General features: G+C 36.8%; 1 protein-coding gene across 5 annotated transcripts in view; it reads right to left on the bottom strand.

Annotated features, from left to right (window-relative positions):
• LOC141448883 (agrin-like) overlaps nucleotides 1–19,600 on the bottom strand; it is a 397,223-nt gene that overhangs the window by 60,366 nt on the left and 317,257 nt on the right. The gene's annotated exons all lie outside the window — the stretch shown is intronic.

Below are 19,600 nucleotides of genomic sequence, written 5' to 3'. Positions count from 1 at the left end.
CTACGTCACTACTTCCCCCACTCCGCACAGTTCAAGGCAGCTTATTAAAAAAACTCGTACGGTCATAATTCATGGCAGACAATACCCCTTAACTCCACATCTAAACAAACTAGAGAAAAGGAATACCAAAATATTAAATTTATTTACTGAAATTTAGTTTTTGTTATTCATATTATGTGAATAACTCCACTTTTCCAAATTAATTCATTTGAAAAAAATGGTTAATGAGTGAATATTAATGAGCTGTAATTTAATATTTTAGAAGAGTTCTTTATAATATTAAAGTAATTAATTTTATATTGTTAATTATTCGTATTACTGAATACTTCTTCGAAGGAGTTTCGTGCCTGTGTTACACTTCATTGGAGAGAGGTGAAATAATTAAAAAAATTAATTTATATTAATTAAATAAATTAATAAGTATAATAGTAATAAAAAATAATTAATAAAAATCTTCAACTAAAACATTTTTTCAAATTACAATTATCAAAATAGAATCCTATTCAAAATAAATTCTTCTACTTCTTCTTCCTTGGTCATTAACAGCCCATGTAGGGGACCTTAGCCTCCTCAATTTTTCAATTAAGGTTTCGTGACGAACAAAGGTATTGCAGGGTAGTGTTGTCGACCCAATCCCCGATAGAATGGAGGACCTTGGATTTAAAATACCCAATAAATTAACTGGAACGGATACTTTACAATAATCAATTTATACAGCTTCAGTTGTGTGGAAATAAATGATTGAGATTTGATAAATTGCAGACACTCTTACATAAAATAGGATCCTGGGCAAAGAAGTGGCGGATTAAAATGAACCCACAGAAATGCCACCAGCATGCCACGTTTACTCTTCGGCGGGGCTCCTGTCCACCTGTTCTCTTCAACAGCAGTCCTCTTCTTTGTACAGATCTGGTGCGCTACCTTGGGCTCTACTTAGACAAACGACTCACTTGGAACCTAGACTTAAAAGACAAGTAATCACAGAAAGTCCGTAACTGATTTACAGACTACTTGTACGACGCTCCAAATTACCCATTGAACTCAAACGCTTGATATACAACACTATTCTCAAACCTAAGTGGACCTACGGTCTAGAGCTGTGGGGTTCAGCCAAACCCACAAGCATACGGACTGTACAGACATTTCAATCAAAACTACTCCTTTCTACGGTGACTAACCTCACTCTTCACAACGACCTCAACATCCCCTTCGTACACGAACTCGCCAAGACGAAATATCAAAAATTCCATACCGCTCTCTCTAGTTGCTCTAATTCTCTCGTAATGTCTCTCGCCTCCTCTGACATCCCTAATACTCCTCGCCGACTGAATCGCCAGTGGCCCCGCGACGTCCTTGCAGTCTGAAGATAATCGTCATCATCAATATCGGTTTCCTGTCGAAAGTGCTACCGCTGGGTAGTTTCTCTCCTCCTGCTCATCACGCACCAATATATCTCATCCACCTTCTAATTTACTTACTGTATATATTTGTACAGATTGACTAAAAAATTTTAAAAAAATATAAGAAAAATAAAGAGGTTTGATAAAATATCATGAATGAATTAAGTCAAATTAAAGTAACCATAATTAAGGAGAACGATATTAAAATTATATTTAGCCAGAAAATACCCAAATCGCGCTGAAAAAAGATCAAGGCACCATGAACGCTGAGCAGGTAGAGACGAGAAACGCAAAGCTAAAATTTATTGCGAGCTCCATTTCCGGTCTTAATCTATGATTTTATTTAATTAGATAACAAGAGAAATGATCAGTTAAGTATAATTGCTTTTCTGCATGATCTCACCGGATCACTTAGAGATAAAGCCCACTTGAGAAAATAGGGCTTACTTCAACCTAACTTTTTTTCTAAACTATGTTTGATGTACTTAAGTTTAATAAACGTGAAATGTGGATTTGTTGAGGAATTATGAACACGTGGCTAGTCTGCTAGGGTTAATTGAACAGAATTAAATTGAAGGAGGTAAATTGACGTACAATTCGCTGCGTAACTTTTCTTTTAAGTCTCTTGTTGGTAAGGAGATGTTGTTCTTATTGACCTGGAGTAAGGGGCTGCTCAAGTCTCTCACCTCTCTCAAATTTTGGGGTTACTTGAACTAATAAAGCATTCAACAGCTCCGGAACAAATGCTCGGATTTTAAAAGTTAAGATTCATCAGCAACTCCAAATTGCACTTCTCTTGTTGTGGTCCTCCAGTCGGCAACAGGAAAACGGGAAAGAGAGAAATTTCAAATAAACAATTTTACTGGCCTCTTAACCTTTCTGCGACATGCCGCTGATTAAGGCAGCATTCGTGCTAATCTGTAGGGTGAAACCGGAGAAGTCAAGTGAAGGAGTTCATTTCCTGTTGGGTCGCAGGGCTTTAAGGATTACAGTAGGTTTGCAGAGGCGGCACTATAACCCTCGTACTGAGCTTTGTACAACTGAAAAGTTAAGCTTTTAGTATTATTCAAACGCAATTTGTGGTCGCACAATCTGTTATAATATTAATACATAGTAATTTTAAGGAAATAGGTAAAATTACAACATAGAATCAAATTAGTTTGAGCGGAAGTGAACCAATAATTCTTTTGTTAATCTCTCGCAGTTATGTAGATCTATTTAAATATAAAAGTTAATTTTTTTGGTGGAAGTAAGGAAACAAAAAAACTGCGATAGATCTTATGTTAAAATCTAGGCCAAATATTACATCCGGTTCTATAATCATAAGAATTTAAAAACGAACGATAGAAGCAAAAAAAAAAAAAGAAACTTCGTGAAGAATACGATTGTAAATTGCCTGCTTGCGGTAAAAATTCAAGAAAATCAACCCCAATTACTTAAGTAATTTAAATCTGGGATAGTATTTCTAACGAGAGACAGCGAGAGAAGGGGGATTTTATTGGGTAAAATTTAGAGAAAATAACAGGGAAGCGATATTGCCCTAAAGTACGAGGGCTATCATATTCTATCCCTTCACCAGAACACAACATGACAGACGGTTTTAAGCGCTTCATATCATGTAAATTCGCCCTTAACATCGAGACTCAAATAATATTTGCGTAGGTGATATCATGAAAAAATATATATATAAATATTTTCAATTATTTAGATTTAATGCGTACTAGATATTAACTTAAAATTTGTTATAACTAGACAACGGAGTAGCATTATACTTGTTCTCTGTAACTATGTCTCTGACAGAATATAAGGACCAACAGCTGGTTTCGGAACCGGGATCTCCGCGTGGGAATCCAGTACGCTAATCACTTAGCTAAACTCTTCCTCTTTCAAATTTAATTAAAGTGCCCAATGATAATAATTAATCATTAGTAAATGCTGGGGTCAATTTGGGGTACGAAGGAGGTTTTGGGAATTTTGGAAGGATCTCAAAGAAGCGTTTCCCGTTAATGAATAAGTTCAACTGTAATGTAGCTGATGTGATTGAACACATTGAATTTTGATTCAATTTAAGTCCTCTGTGGTACAGACTTATCCAAGACATGCTTAGTTGGTTATGTCAGGAAAAAAGTAAGATCAAAGTGGCTGAGAGTTTGGCTCTAAGGAAAAAGAATAACTGCTCCCTTCCTGAGTTTTCTTCCCTCACTGCAAAACCCTAAGGACAGAACATCAAACCCAATCAAACCCGTCACACTAATCTAATCTAGGTTCCATACTAACAATTTAATTCAATTTCCAAAATAACCCTATTTAGTAAAGATGCGGCATGGAACATGTTCCAAAACTGATTATTGTTAACTGAAATATCATGATGACACTAATTGCCTTTATTTCGTTTAGAAACTCATAAGCGTCCTTTTGAAATTCCCTGGATATTTAGCGTTCGATTTTTGGATTCATTAACCTGCTCCAAACAATAAACAGTTTAATTTTTCAATTAAACAAGTTTTTTTTTTTTTAAGTTAAGATGATGTTAGAATTTATCAATGTTATCCTCTGCTCACAGCTTCCCTAATTGTCTCGTAACTAGGTTACTTAGTGGTAGACATAAACTGATGTTTTTACTAACTTTGAAGATAAGTTTGGTTCAAAAATCTGTCGCTGAATGCAAAATTAATTTTCTGTACGAGAGTAATCAAAACGGTGACTTATTTCAATGCAGATCTTGAAGAATAGAAAATTCTCCGATTTGGGGAATGAAAATTATAACAAAAGGTGTATAGCCCCAAAATTTGTAAACGGGAAATAGCTATTATTATTAGAGTGGCTAAAGCGTCGAATCCAATAACGACCTAAAAGACTGTACTGTAACTCCCCTTGTACGAGGGTCGTTTGAAAAGTCCGTGCAAAAATAAAAACTACTTAATTTTTTGGGGTAAACCTTTTTTATTTTTCAACATAGTCTCCATTTAGGCTTATACACTTCGTCCAACGCTGCTCTAGTTTTTTGATCCCTTCCGAATAATAGGATTTGTCCAAGTCTGAAAAATAGCCATTCGTTTCTGCAATCACCTCCTCGTTTGAATAAAATCTTTTTCCCGCCAGCCATCTCTTCATATTGGGGAACAAATAGTAGTCCGAGGGAGCCAAGTCTGGAGAATAGGGGGGGATGTGAAACGAGTTAGAACCCTATTTCCATTAATTTTGCGACCACAACTGCTGAGGTGTGAGCTGGTGCGTTGTCGTGATGGAAAAGGACTTTTTTGTGGGCCAATCGTGGGCGTTTTTCTTGCAGCTCGGTTTTCAAACGGTCCAATAACGATGAATAATATGCACTTGTAATAGTTTTACCCTTTTCCAGATAGTCGATGAGGATTATTCCTTGCGAATCCCAATAGACAGTCGCCATAATCTTTCCGGCCGAAGGAACGGTCTTCGCCTTTTTTGGCGAAGATTCCTCCTTGGTAACCCATTGTTTAGATTGTTCTTTGGTCTCAGGAGTGTAGTGATGTATCCATGTTTCATCCACAGTGACGAAACGACGCTTAAAGTCCTGCGGATTCTTCTGGAACAGCTGCAAACCGTCCTTGCAACACTTCACACGATTTCGTTTTTGGTCAAGCGTGAGCAATCGCGGCACCCATCTTGCGGATAGCTTTGTCATGTCCAAATGTTGATGCAAAATATTATGTACCCGTTCATTCGAGATGCCCACAGCACTAGCAATCTCACGCACCTTCACTCTTCTGTCATCCATCACCATATCATGGATTTTATCAATGATTTCTGGAGTAATAACCTCAACAGGGCGTCCAGAACGTTCAGCGTCACTTGTGCCCATATGGCCACTCCGAAAATTTTGAAACCACTTATAAACTGTTCTAATCGAAGGTGCAGAGTCACCATAATGTTTATCAAGCTTCTCTTTAGTCTCCTGAGGCGTTTTGCCTTTCATAAAGTAGTGTTTAGAAATTCTTTTTCGTCCATTTTTTGAAAATCACTCGACTTCCTCGATTCAAACGAATGCCAAACACAAAGAAATAGACCGATCTGGCTGAAACTTGGTGTGTGTTCTTCCAAGAGATGTTACTAACTAAACATAACCTCGATACGCGCCAGTGGTGCTATCTCTCTGACTTTGCACGGACTTTTCAAACGACCCTCGTATGTCAGTGTTTGTTCATCGAGAGTAGACGATGGTAAACTAAAGCATGGATAGAGTTCGCTTAACGCAAGCGATGGCCCAGAGATCAACCCTGCATGCCTGAGTGATGGAGATAAATGGGTTGAATGTTGTTTGATCTTTAGCAACTCCAAGAACATCTTTGGCAGTCACATGATAGCTGGCCAAACAAAGGTAAGAAGAAAATGGCTTAGATATGTCCTATAGTGGCTGCAAAAGAGTTGGCCGTAGAGGCTGGAGTAGTGCCCAACCCAAGATCATTGGATTGATGAGGCAGGCCGTCATGAAAACCCAGGTTCCTGAAGGAAAAACCTAGAACTTTGGAGTAAACTAATTCGATGAGATCAGATCCTGTTTTAAGGGACGTAGCGCCCTAGGGGAAGCAAGTTAGTAGGCATCTAAATAAAGTAAACAAACTCTGGAATTCAACACAGAAATATTAATATCAATACAGTTGAAGAAAAAGTAGAAAATATAATTTTGCGAACATACGTATGTCGACTACAGCCTTCTTAGCAATGTTCAGCCTCTCAGTACATCTTTCAGATAACCACCCCTGGGGCCACCCTTAGGCCGACAGTTGCGGAATGAGCCAAGCATTCAATACTCCGAACATTTGTTTAGAAAGTTTCTCACACAATAAGAGAAAACAAATACAATCATAAGAAATATTAAAAAGAAATATTTCTCAAACAGATTTGGAGGTTTCTTGAGAGAAACTTCAGGACTTTACAAAATCTTAAGAAATTCATTTAGTGTAACTTTCAAATTAAGTTCTAACTTACAAATTTTCTTTAGGACAATGCGGCATATTAAGAAGAATTACTAAATATGAGATTATACTCAAGTATTTATCAACATAAATTTCAAAAACAATGTTTAGACCTTTTTTTAAAGAATTAGTTGTCAATAATTCAATTGATTTTGAACATCAAACAGTAATTTGAAGCCCTGTAGCACTTAATGTAACTTGGTTTCATCGATATATGTACCGAAAACGAAACATAATAATCAAAGCTTTATGTAGAAGCCTGTGGCTCTGCCACCAATAAAGTTGATTTCACCTGGAAAAGAAGCCTGGACAGTATTTTGTAGGGAGCAAAAGGGATTATTTTGATTTCTTGTATAATTATAACAGGCGAATAGTTTGCAAGAAATCAGCACCAATTGGATGATGGAAGGTGCTTTGGCTGATAGATTGTAAAGTTCGAACTTTTGACCACATCTAACAATTCTAGAAACTAGTCTGATTGATTAGTAACAGGGTAACGAAGGTCAAAGTAAAGCGTTCGAGCTATTTTTTCTTTCGAGAAAGCGGTACTTCCGGATGGTCAATCTTGAACCGGAAGCTGTCATTGTCAGGTCCCCAGGAAATAAAGAAGAAATTTAATAAAGTGTTACCAGCTCATTGGCTCCCTTGGAAACCAGAAATTGAGACTATGGCTGGTGACAGCGAAAAGGAAATTGAGGACACCTGAGCGAACCAGAAATGTGCATTCCCAAAGGAAATAACTACACGATACCCTCACTTTCTCTACGCTGGCAAATAAATAAATAAAAAACTATAATAGTAAATTCCAGGATGAAAATAGTAACAATTGGTAATCAAAGTTAATGAACAATACATTTCATTTCAACCATGTCCTACTATTTGTCGTAGGAAGCCAATTAAAACGTAATAATAATTATGAACTTGTATTGAACAGCATTGCAACACTGCTATTCTCTGTAAATAATTTACCATCATGGCTGTATTTTAGGAAGTTGAAAATATATATATATATAGACCTCTAGATGGCAATGACTAACAACTGAATAGCTTTTGCGAGCACTATTGAAAACATTCTACATTAGTAGAGAGAGCGGAAGTGAGTGAGAGAACTCTAGCGGACGTACACAGAGTAATAAAACAGTGTTGTCGCAGCTATTTGAACTGACTTGGGTGATTGCGACCAGAGTCGGAAACAAACCGGAAATTGGTACGGTATTGGTGGGAAACGATGGCCCGCCGGTTGTAGTGAATGGTGGCGGCTTGACAACACGCTGTCTGAGTGGTGGTGTCGGTGAAGTAGGGGGAAGAAAAGGCGGGGAACAGTGCGACAGAGTTTTGAATGAGGAGGAAACGCTTTCCTCCGGGTTACCGCCGCTTTCAAATCACTCTAGCGGGGGCGGCGGGAACCTCTTTTCCGCCCTTATTGTTTAAAATATTTCAATTTTAAAATGGCAAATTATCATCAATGGACTGTAACACAAAGTATCGTATTTTGATTGTTAAAAGTATTTAAGAATGTAACATATGATTTTAATACTCTTTTGAAAATGAAAACTGCTCTGTCCAAAAGGGGTAAAGTTACAGGCTCGAAACTCTGCTGTTTACTTAGATTACATTCAATGGGACGGTGAACGTGCAAGAAATTAAATAGAAGTTTAATAAAGCATTACTTGTCACCAAGAACCTCGGGTAAACTAAGTTGTGACTTACAGACTAGAAGTTCAGTCTATGAAAGGTGAGATTGAGGATACAATCATCGTACTGCAAGTGTCCAGCTCAAAGCTACAAATGAAGGGAACAATGAGGATAAGTTGCTAGATCAGACAGAGAAAGTAGAATTTATTGAGTAAGCTGGCTGTGTTGTAGAGCGACCATAGGTACAATCTGAAAGAAGTCCATAAGGGAATAGTGGACTCCCCGATTACCAGCAAGATATAACACAGAACTACCTTCTGACTGTTCAGGAAATGGACAAAGTACGAGCTGACCGTACCCAACGATAATCCTAATTGATTAAACTGTTGATAGGATTATATAATGGGATTACGTCAGATGGTTGGTTTTAAGAATCAAGCGTAGGGTATAATATGCTTCTACGTCACTATGGTTACGTACCAATAGATTCTTTAACCGGTGGAGCAAGCTTGGGATAAGATGCTGAACGATCTAGCCAGGGCCGGATTTTCCTATAGGCTTCAGCCTAGGGCCTCAAAATCAAGAGGGGCCTACATTCAAATTGTTAGCAAAATTAAAGTTACGCTATTCTAAAAACAGTGAACACTAAAGCACGGTTTTAGTGATGTATTTTATTATCACTCATGTAATTTACAAACTTAAAAATGGGAGGTGAAAGGGCCTCATAAGTGGAATAGCCTAGAGCCTCTTTTCATCTAAATCCGGCCCTGAACCTTGCCCTTCTAAGTTAAGGACGCTTTTAATGCCGGGACCAATCAAATCCCAAATTTGTACTATTGGATTTAATTTGGGAGAACAAGCTATCCAAGGGCGAATTTCCATCTTTTCTTGTTGGAAGATGGCTCGTTCTACACTTGCATACAAAAAAAAAACTGGTCTCCAGAAAACGACTAAGTACCGATTAGCACTGCCTTAGATAAAAATGTATAATAATTACGACTTACGTAGCTTTTGCTTCAACATAAATAGAAATTAACTTATTTCTTCCATTTTGGACATATTTCTATCGAATATTTCCTTCTAATGATGTGAACATATCGAACCCGATAAAAGTAGATGAAGTGGGAACCAAAATTCTATATTACGAAGCCTGGTGGAAAGCTGTTATAACCCAAGCGGCGTACTTAAAATTGTCTCTTTCATCCCTCAACTTCAATCGTTTCACCACCGACAAAAGCGCAACGGACATTTAGAGAGAAAGAAAGAGATCAGTCTGTAATTATTACTTTTCGTATTTTGGCGAACTTAAATTTTGTAGTTCTTAAGAATTTTGTAATTCCAGAACGAAAATCTGGAAGAATGCAATACTTTTAATAAAGTAAGAAATTCTGAGACTGAAATTGGGAATCATTCCTTTCATGTTTTTACAGGGTGAACCAGTAAGTATTGTCCATTGGCCTACTGTGTGTAGTACATCTAAAGTGGAGTTCAATGACGTATTGGCCAACTTCATATTTTCCACTGTTTTTGAGTGGCGTCACTTTTAATTTTTTTTTTAAATCATACTTTTTTCCAATAAAAATGTTATTACTCAGAAAGTTTTAGTCCGGATTCGATTCTGATGACACGGTTAGAAAGGCAGATAAATTTTCTAAAAATTGGCTCCATTTTAAAGCACAAATTATTCTCCAAACAGTCTCAATCTTCCTCCGGAAACTGGAAAAATAAAAGTAATTGAAATTTTTAAGAAAACTCATTAGGCCCTTACGTGAACCTTATCAGAATTAGGTGCTGGCATTTTTTATAAAAGTTTCCTTGTTTTTTTTTTTTTTTTTTTTTTTTTTTTTTTTTTTTTTTTTTTTTTTTTTTTTTTTTTTTTTTTTTTTTTTTTTTATGGCATCAGTTTTCACTATTAGCCAGTTTCCTTGTTTAATGGGCTTTCAAACGGTTTATCATTTTCCAGGATTTCTTTTATCTTCGTATGAGAAATTACGTTTGTTTTACAAGAAAACGTAGGCACCTAGGTCTGATAATGATCACTTAAGGGCTTAATGAGTTTTCTTATAAATTTCGATTACTTTTATGTTTCCAGCATTCGGAAGAAGATTGAAACTGTTTGAACAATAACTTATGCTTCGAAAGGGTATCAATTTTTAGAAAATTTATCTGTCTTTCTAACCGTGTCATCCAGAATTGAATTCGGACTAAAACTTTCTGAGTAATAACATTTTTATTGCAAAAAAGTAATGATTTTTTAAAAAAAATTAAAAGTGACGTCACTCAAAAACAGTGGTAAATATGAAGTTGGCCAATACGTCATTGAACTCCACTTTAGATGTACTACACACAGTAGGCCTATGGACAATACTTACTGGTTCATCCTGTATATCTAAAATAGCAATGAGAGCGGTGGACAGTTCGTACTGAGAGTCTAGTTCAGACAGGAAGAGGAAGTGACACCTGCGGATGGTAAAATAAAATCGTACTAAGACCAACCCATCTGCTGTATCGTTAGCCGTACAGTCAAAGGCTGAACGTATTCTTCTGTAACAGGAAGTGGGATGCTATACTGTTGGCGGGTATTTTGTGGTTATATAGCTCTAGAAAGAGGCGGAAACGTCTATTCACTATTATACTCGTTGAATAGCCGAGCGGTCAGCTAGTTAAAAAAAAAAGGTGGGCGTATGATGATTGTCTGTGCCTTTGAGGGTTGATGAAGTTGCGAGACCGCCCTGTTTGTGGTGTAGAGGTAGTGAAGTTCCAGAAAACTGAGACCCATCGTAGTCGGGGCCAAAGCTGTAGAGGACATTTGGCAAGTTCTGGAATCCTTCCAGAGGATGTTGTTGCCTCCAGTCATTATGCTGCTGCAAAAAAAAGAGGGTTGAAAGCGCCCAAACAAAACAAAACTAAACCGGTTGACCCCATTATTTTTTTTTAGTTGTTTTTTTAAAGTTCAGCTTCTCCACCACAAAGTTGGGGAAAATTCAATAAGAACAAATTTTGGCAATAAGGTGGTTATATTGAAATGGCACTTTCCTAACTTCACCTACAATGGGCTAAGAAAATGTTTACTCTCTCTTACTAGATGATCATCTATCTATCAGACCTGTCAGATCGCTGTGAAGACCTTTAAAGCTTGTGTCAGATCAAGAATTGTTAGCGGATTACCATTCTGTTCGGGCGACCCCAACTCCTATCTAAAAGAAACGATAAGTCCATTTTTGTGGCCTAGAAAGAAAGTACAGGATGGGGCAAAAGGTATGAACCGGTTTTAAAGGGATGTAAAACGAAAACAATTCAACTTACAGAAATTATGTTTATATTGTTTAATTCAGTACAGAATCTAGTTTTTTACATTAAGTTTGAAAGATGATAAGAGTGCCGCGATGCACTCTTGAAGGCGAATTCTGTAGTTTTCAGACCGCTCTTCTGCACATTTCGATGGGTATTGCCGTAACTTCCTCTCTGATTCTGTCCTTAACTTCTTCCTGGGTATGTGGACGATGTTTAAAAACGTTTTCCTTTATGTACCCCCAAAGAAAAAAAATCACAAATGCTCAAATCTGGTGAGCGCGCAGGCCATTCCACGTCACCCCTCAAAGAGACGAGGCGCTGGGGTAACACTTGCCTCAATCTCGCCATTGAAATCCTAGCAGTGTGGGATGTAGCCCCGTCCTGTTGGAACCAGATGTCTCCCAGATTATTTGCTTCACTCAATTCTTCCAGCTCAGGTTCAAAAAACTCTTCCAACATTGTCACATGGCGCTCAGCGGTGACAGTGACGGTTCGCCTCGAAAAAGTAAGGACCAAAAATGTGCAGAAGAGCGGTTGAAAACTTCAGAATTCGCCTTCAAGAGTGCATCGCGGCTGACGGCCGCCACCTACGTGATATCATCTTTCGAAACTTAATGTAAAAAACTAGATTCTGTACTGAATTAAACAATATAAACATAATTTCTGTAGGTTGAATTGTTTTTGTTTTACATCCCTTTAAAACCGGTTCATACCTTTTGCCCCACCCTGTACATTAGATAAGAAATTCGCCCAGGATCATCTCCTCCTAGAAATCAGACTTTGTTGGAAATATGTACTCGTAATGGAGGGTTAAAGAAAATCTTTTTCCAAACTATTGTGGAAACAGGAAACTGTAGAGTTTCTTGCCTTTTGGTTGATAGTTTTAGAACTAAATCCTTCAAGGCTGATGGGTATGATGTCAAAATGGAACATAAATGCCAAAAAACATACCGAAATTAATCTTTGAAGTTTGTTTAAATAATGATTTTTGAAATGGCAAAGAGTTTTATTAGTAAAATAGACAAACAGGATCTTCTCTATGTCTCCATTTTAAATGACGAAAACTGTTCGGTAAGAGAGTAAATGGAAAATATCTAAAGCTATAGTGAAGAGGGAAGATGGATGGATGGCCGTCAAGGAAAGTGAGGGCGTACCCGGCGTATATCTTCCGTACTGACAAGGAAGTTTATTGCCGCTCGTTTGAAGTGCCCTCCTCCTTGCAGGATGTGGTATGTGTGTGAATGCAGAGGTGTACTACCCACGGCTGCCTTTCAGCATCCTGTAGAATTCAGGAACACGCTGGTGTGTGTGTGGCAGAAAAACGGGAAAGAAAAGTGGCAAGGATGAAGAGCAGGTTAGAACAGGAAACTGCGACGTTACCGTTTCACTACCGGAACTATCATTAATTTCTTGTCTCATGTTGACTGGGACCATCCTCTCATCAGATCATCACCAACACACGATGCTCTAAACATGTCTAAAGTCCAGGGTTACCCAATCTGCCCAGCTGGTTGGGTAAGTTCTTACCTATGACTGTGGTAGGAGAGTCTTTCTCTCGCCCATTACCAGAGCACGTGCAGACTGGAGACGGTGGAAACGGCCTTCCAGCTTGTAGGTGTAAATAGATAAGGCACGCTTTTGCCCAAAAGCTCTCCCACTTTGAAGCTGTACGACTACAGCAAGCTTAGATCTGGCAACTGGTTTGGCGATAATACGAAGCAAAAATAAGGACCAGCACCTTTACAAGGTTGGGTTATTAAAAACAACTTTCTGAAGGAGGAGGTAGAGTGCTCCAGAAGAACGGAATAGATTACAGCTTGGGAGGAAAATTGAAAACCATACGCCCACATTTCCAATTATTTTTCCCCTTCCTCCATAGTTAACAATTATAATGTTATAGTTAAAAAAGCACCATTACTTTACCTAAAGTACTAAGGAACAGCTTTCTAATCAGAACAGCAACCGAAAATCCATTCTTGATATTCAATCTACTCGTATTCTGAAGAAAGACGACGTTCAAGAGTTTGTTTCCGAACAATTCTTTTGAGAAACTTAATTTGTATTATCAAAAATATAGTGGAAAAACTATTAAAAGCTAAGATGTATTGTTGGTTTAGTGGGTTCGATTCCCGGTCATAGACCTTGGATTTTATTTAATGGTTAACAAAAGAAATTTACAGTAAAGTATGTTTGCTAGTCGCCTCCGTTTACAACACCGAATTGGTAGATGGACGTTAAGCTCCGCCTGAAAAAATAGACGATTACTTACTACTTATTAAAAATGGATACTTCTTGTCGATCGATTTCGACTGAAACCTTATTACAGACGGATGCAGCTCACACAAATATACACTTGCATTTCCGAAGAAATCCCAAAATAGAAAATGCAAATCGAATCAAAGTAACTAAACAAATAGATTCAACATTCCTTGCAATTATACAAACAATTCTAGATTCAATTAGAATTTTGAATGGTTGCCATTATGAAATAAAACTAATTGAATTCGGGCAATCTGAGAATGTAATACATGTTTCCAGTTTGAGATGTGAATGCAATATTCAAATTTATGCATACTGACAGAGACCAAGGAGACGGTAATATCTATGGTAGATTGCATATAGTGGGAGGAGGCAGGCAGTTTTGACTATAAGGAATGACATCAAGGCTTGCGGTTCTCAGATTCATACATGCATGACGAATGTGTGTGTTAAGACCAGAAGGAGTAACCGATTTGCAAGTCACCAAAACCATTCAGTCAGCGTTAGTATCAAACCGGAGCTGTTTTCCTCCTTAGTATGGTTATTTCAGCCGCTTGCTATGTTAATGTGAGTAGAGACTTCTAGAGCAGTGTCTCGTACTCTCCCTGGTGGCAATATGCGGAATTAACTTACCTCCCAACACAAATAAGACTGGCACATTCCAAACGTACATATATATATATATATTATGTGGGTCTAAGAATATACACACTGATGTAGTAACATTCTGTATCAACCAATTGGCACCTTCCAAATTCACTCATATACTACACGCAGGGCTGTATGGGTTGTTCGTTGTATAGCCCAAGTTGCCAGCCTCCGTCATCTACCGGTCCACTTAGTAACATTGTATGGAATTTGAGTGTATGTTAGTGTGCGTACCTAACCAGCAATTGTTTACCAAATGAAGGTGGGTCGGTTGTTATGGTAACTTGGTAGTTGAGAGACAAATGAAGGAAGTGACGTAACGACTTCTCTCTTAGTGTTTTAGTAATATTAAATTCTGTACACCTAACTGAACATGAACACCACACACCCACACAAAGTGAATTACAAATGCATAATACATTTAGAGGGAAGAATTGTTTTAGTTAGAGAACAGAATCAGAGAGAGAATCGTTACAAAATGAACTAATTCAGGTAGCTTTTATTGTATTCAAAAACGTTTGTCGCTATTGTTGTCATGTTTGCTGAAGTAACCGGAAAATCGAATTTGTAGAGTGGATAAGACGAATTTTTATGGTAAAATATCTAAAGAAAAGTATGCCCGAACAGTGGAAATTCATTTCGGAAAATGAAAATGCCATAAAATGAATTTTCATGGTCTGGGAAATTCGTATTAGGGCCATTTTCCTTAAATTCAACGTTTAGGCCATTCATTTATTTCTTTCAATTGTTAGAACTCCAAGAGTTTCATTGAAATGGTACTTTAGCCGAAGAAATATAAGCCTGGAGTCGCTCTCTATACTTTAGTCAAACAGCCAGCATATACTTGAAGCATATCAATTCTTGAAATGATTAGATTTTGACGAAACTATTACTACAGTAAACTGTACTTACAGCACCAAAGAAACGCAGACTGGAAGGCGGCTCCAGTGGGGTGCTACTGATTCCCTGGATCGAGTTGGCATTGGCTGATTGACCAACTACCATGGAATCTAATCCCATTTAAACTTAAACCAATTTAAACTTAAATCGAATTTTTTTAATTAGAGAACCATGTTTTTGAATACGTACAACTGATGGATCAATCTTTCTATATAAAATGCTGGAGAGTTTGGCCTTTTTTAACCTGTTTCACATCTGGAATCCCTTAAATATTGATTAATACATAAGAATTTACATTTAAAAAAATATTATTGGCGTACATTAATTTTTTCCAGTGTTCGTGATTCTGGAATCAAATGTAAAAAAAATGGTTTTTGAATAAAAATATTTAAAGGATTTTAAATTAGCTGAGGATGGCCTCTGGACAATGTAACTCGAAACGTATTTAAAAGAAGTATAAAGGTGGGAATTGAGAATGAAATTTGGCTATTTATTTAATCTATTATAGTTGAACAGTCGATAAGTTTAAATGAGGCACCAATCGAACTAGTTTGTATAGTTGAATACAATACTAGAATGAAAGTAGATGAGTAGACGGTTGTAGAATATTGATATGTTGCGACAAACAACAACATCCATAGAGTACAATGGCTGTTTGCTCCAGGAGCAAAGTTAGGGGGTCTCCTACGATGTTAATCTACAATATTGGATTTATATTAGGGAATGCGTAGAAGGAAACGGTGGCGGGAATTCCTGGCAGGATGCGGAAGCTTTGCCAACTACAAAGTAGATCTGTTACTTTGATAGATTCCTCACATACACAGAACCAAGCTGAACTTCCCTCTACATTGGCGCACATTGCCTGTGGCACAGCATCACCGGTAGTAGCATGGTTTAAAGTCCCTTTCCACTTCAGTGTACTAACATTACAATCTCATGTATATATTGTATGTATAGTTGAAACATTTACATAATATTGGTAATTCCAAGATTTATTGTTTAAATAATAAGGCCTTTTAACTTTCAGTATCTAATAAGACCAAGTTTTAATTTAGTAATTGATGCTTGGATGGAAGAAATACAAATCTTATGAAGTTAGTCGACCAGTTTTGAAGATTTCGTTCAAGTTTTTTGATGTCAAGCGAAACTTAAAGATCCTTAAAAACTTCATGAAACTTATTTGACTTCTCGCTACTTCTTGGGATTTATGCCGGATCTTTACAGGAGTTAGTCAGAGGAACAAAACACCCAATCTTAAGTAAGTTGTTTTATTTACATTTTGACGGAATGAAACTCAGAATCTTTGGTAACACTGTTAATCTGTGGAAGATCTTAAGCTTCGAATCCTCCGGTATCAAAGCATGAGATAAGACTCAATTCCTACATCCTTTCTGTGTAGTTTTTTTTTATTCTCTCTCGAATTAGCGATCTGGTCAGCACAGGGATTTGCAAACTCCTGAAGTCGAATAAGAAGTGTTCATGAATGACTTATTATTAGTAAACGTTCTAAACACATATTCGCTTTGTCAATTTGATTTTAGACCAGGAAACTTTAGATGGGTACTTCGAGACTCTGATGACTATAGATTTGATCACAGAATGATTAAGTTTTGAAGAAAAATTGATTTACTTTAGATTTTAGGAGTCAAAGTAGTACATAAGAGTGTTTCAAAAGATTCTTTGTTGCTATGAGTGGTGGAGATTTCATAACTAGATCCTATATTTTAAAGAAATCTATAAAATTATTATGTATTTAAGAACGAATTTTAGAATACATTACAGGATAGAAAAGTGTTTAGAAAATACATTGTAGACAAGAAGTTCCTATTATTAAACATTTGGCTTTGAATATTGCCATGAAGTGAAGAGATGGAAGTAAGATATTTCTCCGATAGAATGCAGCATGTACATCAATCAACCTGAATTCTGAGCTCAGATCTGTTAGGAGTTGTTTAAATAATTTGAAAACTATATAATAAACCACTTTGAAACAGTTTTCTTTTTTTGAAAAATGATTTTTAATACAAATGAATGTATTCTATTTTCAGAAAAACTACAAATAAATTGTTAAGGAATGGAGTAATAGGAAAATCGTCTTATCCACCTCTCAAACATTTTTATTTTCTCTGAACTCGAAAGAGAAAAACAAATTAGCTGTGATCTAGGCTCACTAGACTTACTCTTACTACCATAATTACAATGTTAGGATTGAGAGAAAATAAATATATTTAAAAAGAAAATCGTGAAAAAGAAGTAAACAGCGAACTTATAGCTTCTTAATCTACGTTATTTCTTGATTGGTCTCAAATGTGATTTAATGGTACATGAAAGAGAATTGCAAGTAAGTTAGCTAACCGCTCTCTGATCACGACACCTGACTTCAATTGAAGTAACGTCCAAATTCAGCTGTCTTGGACGCAGGCGACTAGTAAACTTACTTTACTGTTAAAATCCTTCATATTAAACTACATATTAAATAAAATCCAAAACCTAAACTCCGGGAATCGAACCTACTAAACCAAACAATACATCTTAGCTTTACGGGTCTAGCCTAAAACCGCTCGGCTACCATGGCGCCTTAATTTTACTAATCTTTAACTTTTAATTTGAATTACGTCGAACTACTGAGACTTAGAACTTTTGATCTTCGATTTTGGTTAGAGCACTAAACATAATTCCACATCTCTGGGGCCAATTCTTCGTACACATATTGATAGCCTGTTTGTAATTACATACTACATTACCTACTTGGTTTAATTCCAGCTTATTTACTTCTACAGAGACACACAAAAAAATAGAACTGTGTGTTAATTTAATTCAACAAAAACAGCAATGAAACCTACGTTAACTGAATCTTTACTGTTCTGTAAATCACCGGATAATTATTATTAAAATGCGGGATATTTGGCAACTAAATAATGTATCGATTTATTTACTGAATTGGGATTAGTTTTGATCTGATTTATCAATTAGAGAATTGTTTTGGTGTTGCGTTTGTTCGTAATTATACAATATACCAAGCGTTATTTATTCTACATCAGTTTGTGCTTGTTCTTCACATTATTTATTTATTTATTGACTGCTGCAAGAAGTATTGTGTTGACTAGAGCGGAAGAGGTTTCTTTCGAGTGCAGTTCTTTGTAGCAATATTCCGTACTCGTTAAAGTATCACTTTTTGCAACCCAGTCATACAAGTAATTATTGTACGTAATATACCTACGAATTGTACGAAATAAACGTAATGTGTATATTTGATTGTGTGTAACTATTGCTTGAGTCTTTGACTGTAAACATGAACCCTAACCATATAAGTACTATATTGGGGATCATAGTACTGTTGAAATCAATCATGTATAACATAACATATATATAAACCATAAATACAAGACCATTTAGATCATCATTCATGTTTACAAGTAAGCAATTATCTGATGATGGTAAAGGGTTTCTCGGCCAGCTTATCCCGGAAGGATCTAAGGATAGGATCTATGGAGCGGTAACATAGTGGGGACTGGTGAGAGCGGCTATCTTCCCCTCTTGGAAGGCTAAGTTGTTGGGAGCACGAACACCAAGCTGAAGGTAGAGGATGTAGAGTCTAGCACCAGATATTACTGGTTGACCAAATCGATTCATCTGCTCTTCTAGAAGAGAGTGCAGGGAGTTGGGTGTATAGATATATATATATATACACACATACACTGAGAGAGAGACAGAGAGAGAGAAGCGGAGACTAAACTAAGCATAATAGGGGGATCCCCATTGGTTAGTCTGTGCAGTAACATCACTCTTCCGGCAGTAAGACCCCCGCTTCTCCAGCTCAGACGGATATACTGCAGCACTTCCCTTTATAGGTCTCCAGTATTCTGTATGTGTCGGTGTCTGTCTGTAGGTCTGCCCGTTGGCCAACAGCACTAGTTGTGCCCCATTAGATCCCTTACTGAGTTTTGCTTGAGTTATGTACGGCCCTGGGATTAGATGCATTCGCCCGTTTGTTATCGATAATATATACAGATATATATATAGTTTTAGAACTTATGTTCAAAGGCAAGAACTATTGTAACGTAATAAATAGAATTTCACCTATATCAAAGAGTAAATACTATTAAATGCAAATCGGAAATAAAGGTTAACCAAATGTTATATTTTCTTACTCTAGTAATGACATCAAAGTTTCTAAAATGAGTTGCCACCAGAAATATATGTTGAGAAATGCGCTGAAGATAATAAATTGTAAAACAAGATTTCTCAAAAACGAACCAGTAAACGGCTCCCTTTTTTGTTTTTTTCTCGCGGGATTCGAATTAGATGTTCTTCCACTTACAAATCTACGCTTCATAACCACTGCATCACAAGAACAGCCCAAAAAATCAGTGCTCTTTTTGTGACTTAGACTAGAGTTTGTGTATTTGTGAAGGTAAAATGGTAGGATAAATAATCTGCCTATTGCTTAAAAAATAAAAAAAAATAAATAAACCAACAAAATTGACTCGAAACTTTCAATTAAAACAAAGA

This window comes from Rhodnius prolixus, unplaced genomic scaffold (assembly GCF_049639745.1).
Source record: "Rhodnius prolixus isolate KJV_2025 unplaced genomic scaffold, Rpr scaffold_2, whole genome shotgun sequence".
In the NCBI taxonomy this organism is placed as follows: domain Eukaryota; kingdom Metazoa; phylum Arthropoda; class Insecta; order Hemiptera; family Reduviidae; genus Rhodnius; species Rhodnius prolixus.
Note: the sequence above shows the minus strand (reverse complement) of the source record. Positions and strands in the feature narration are given on the sequence as shown.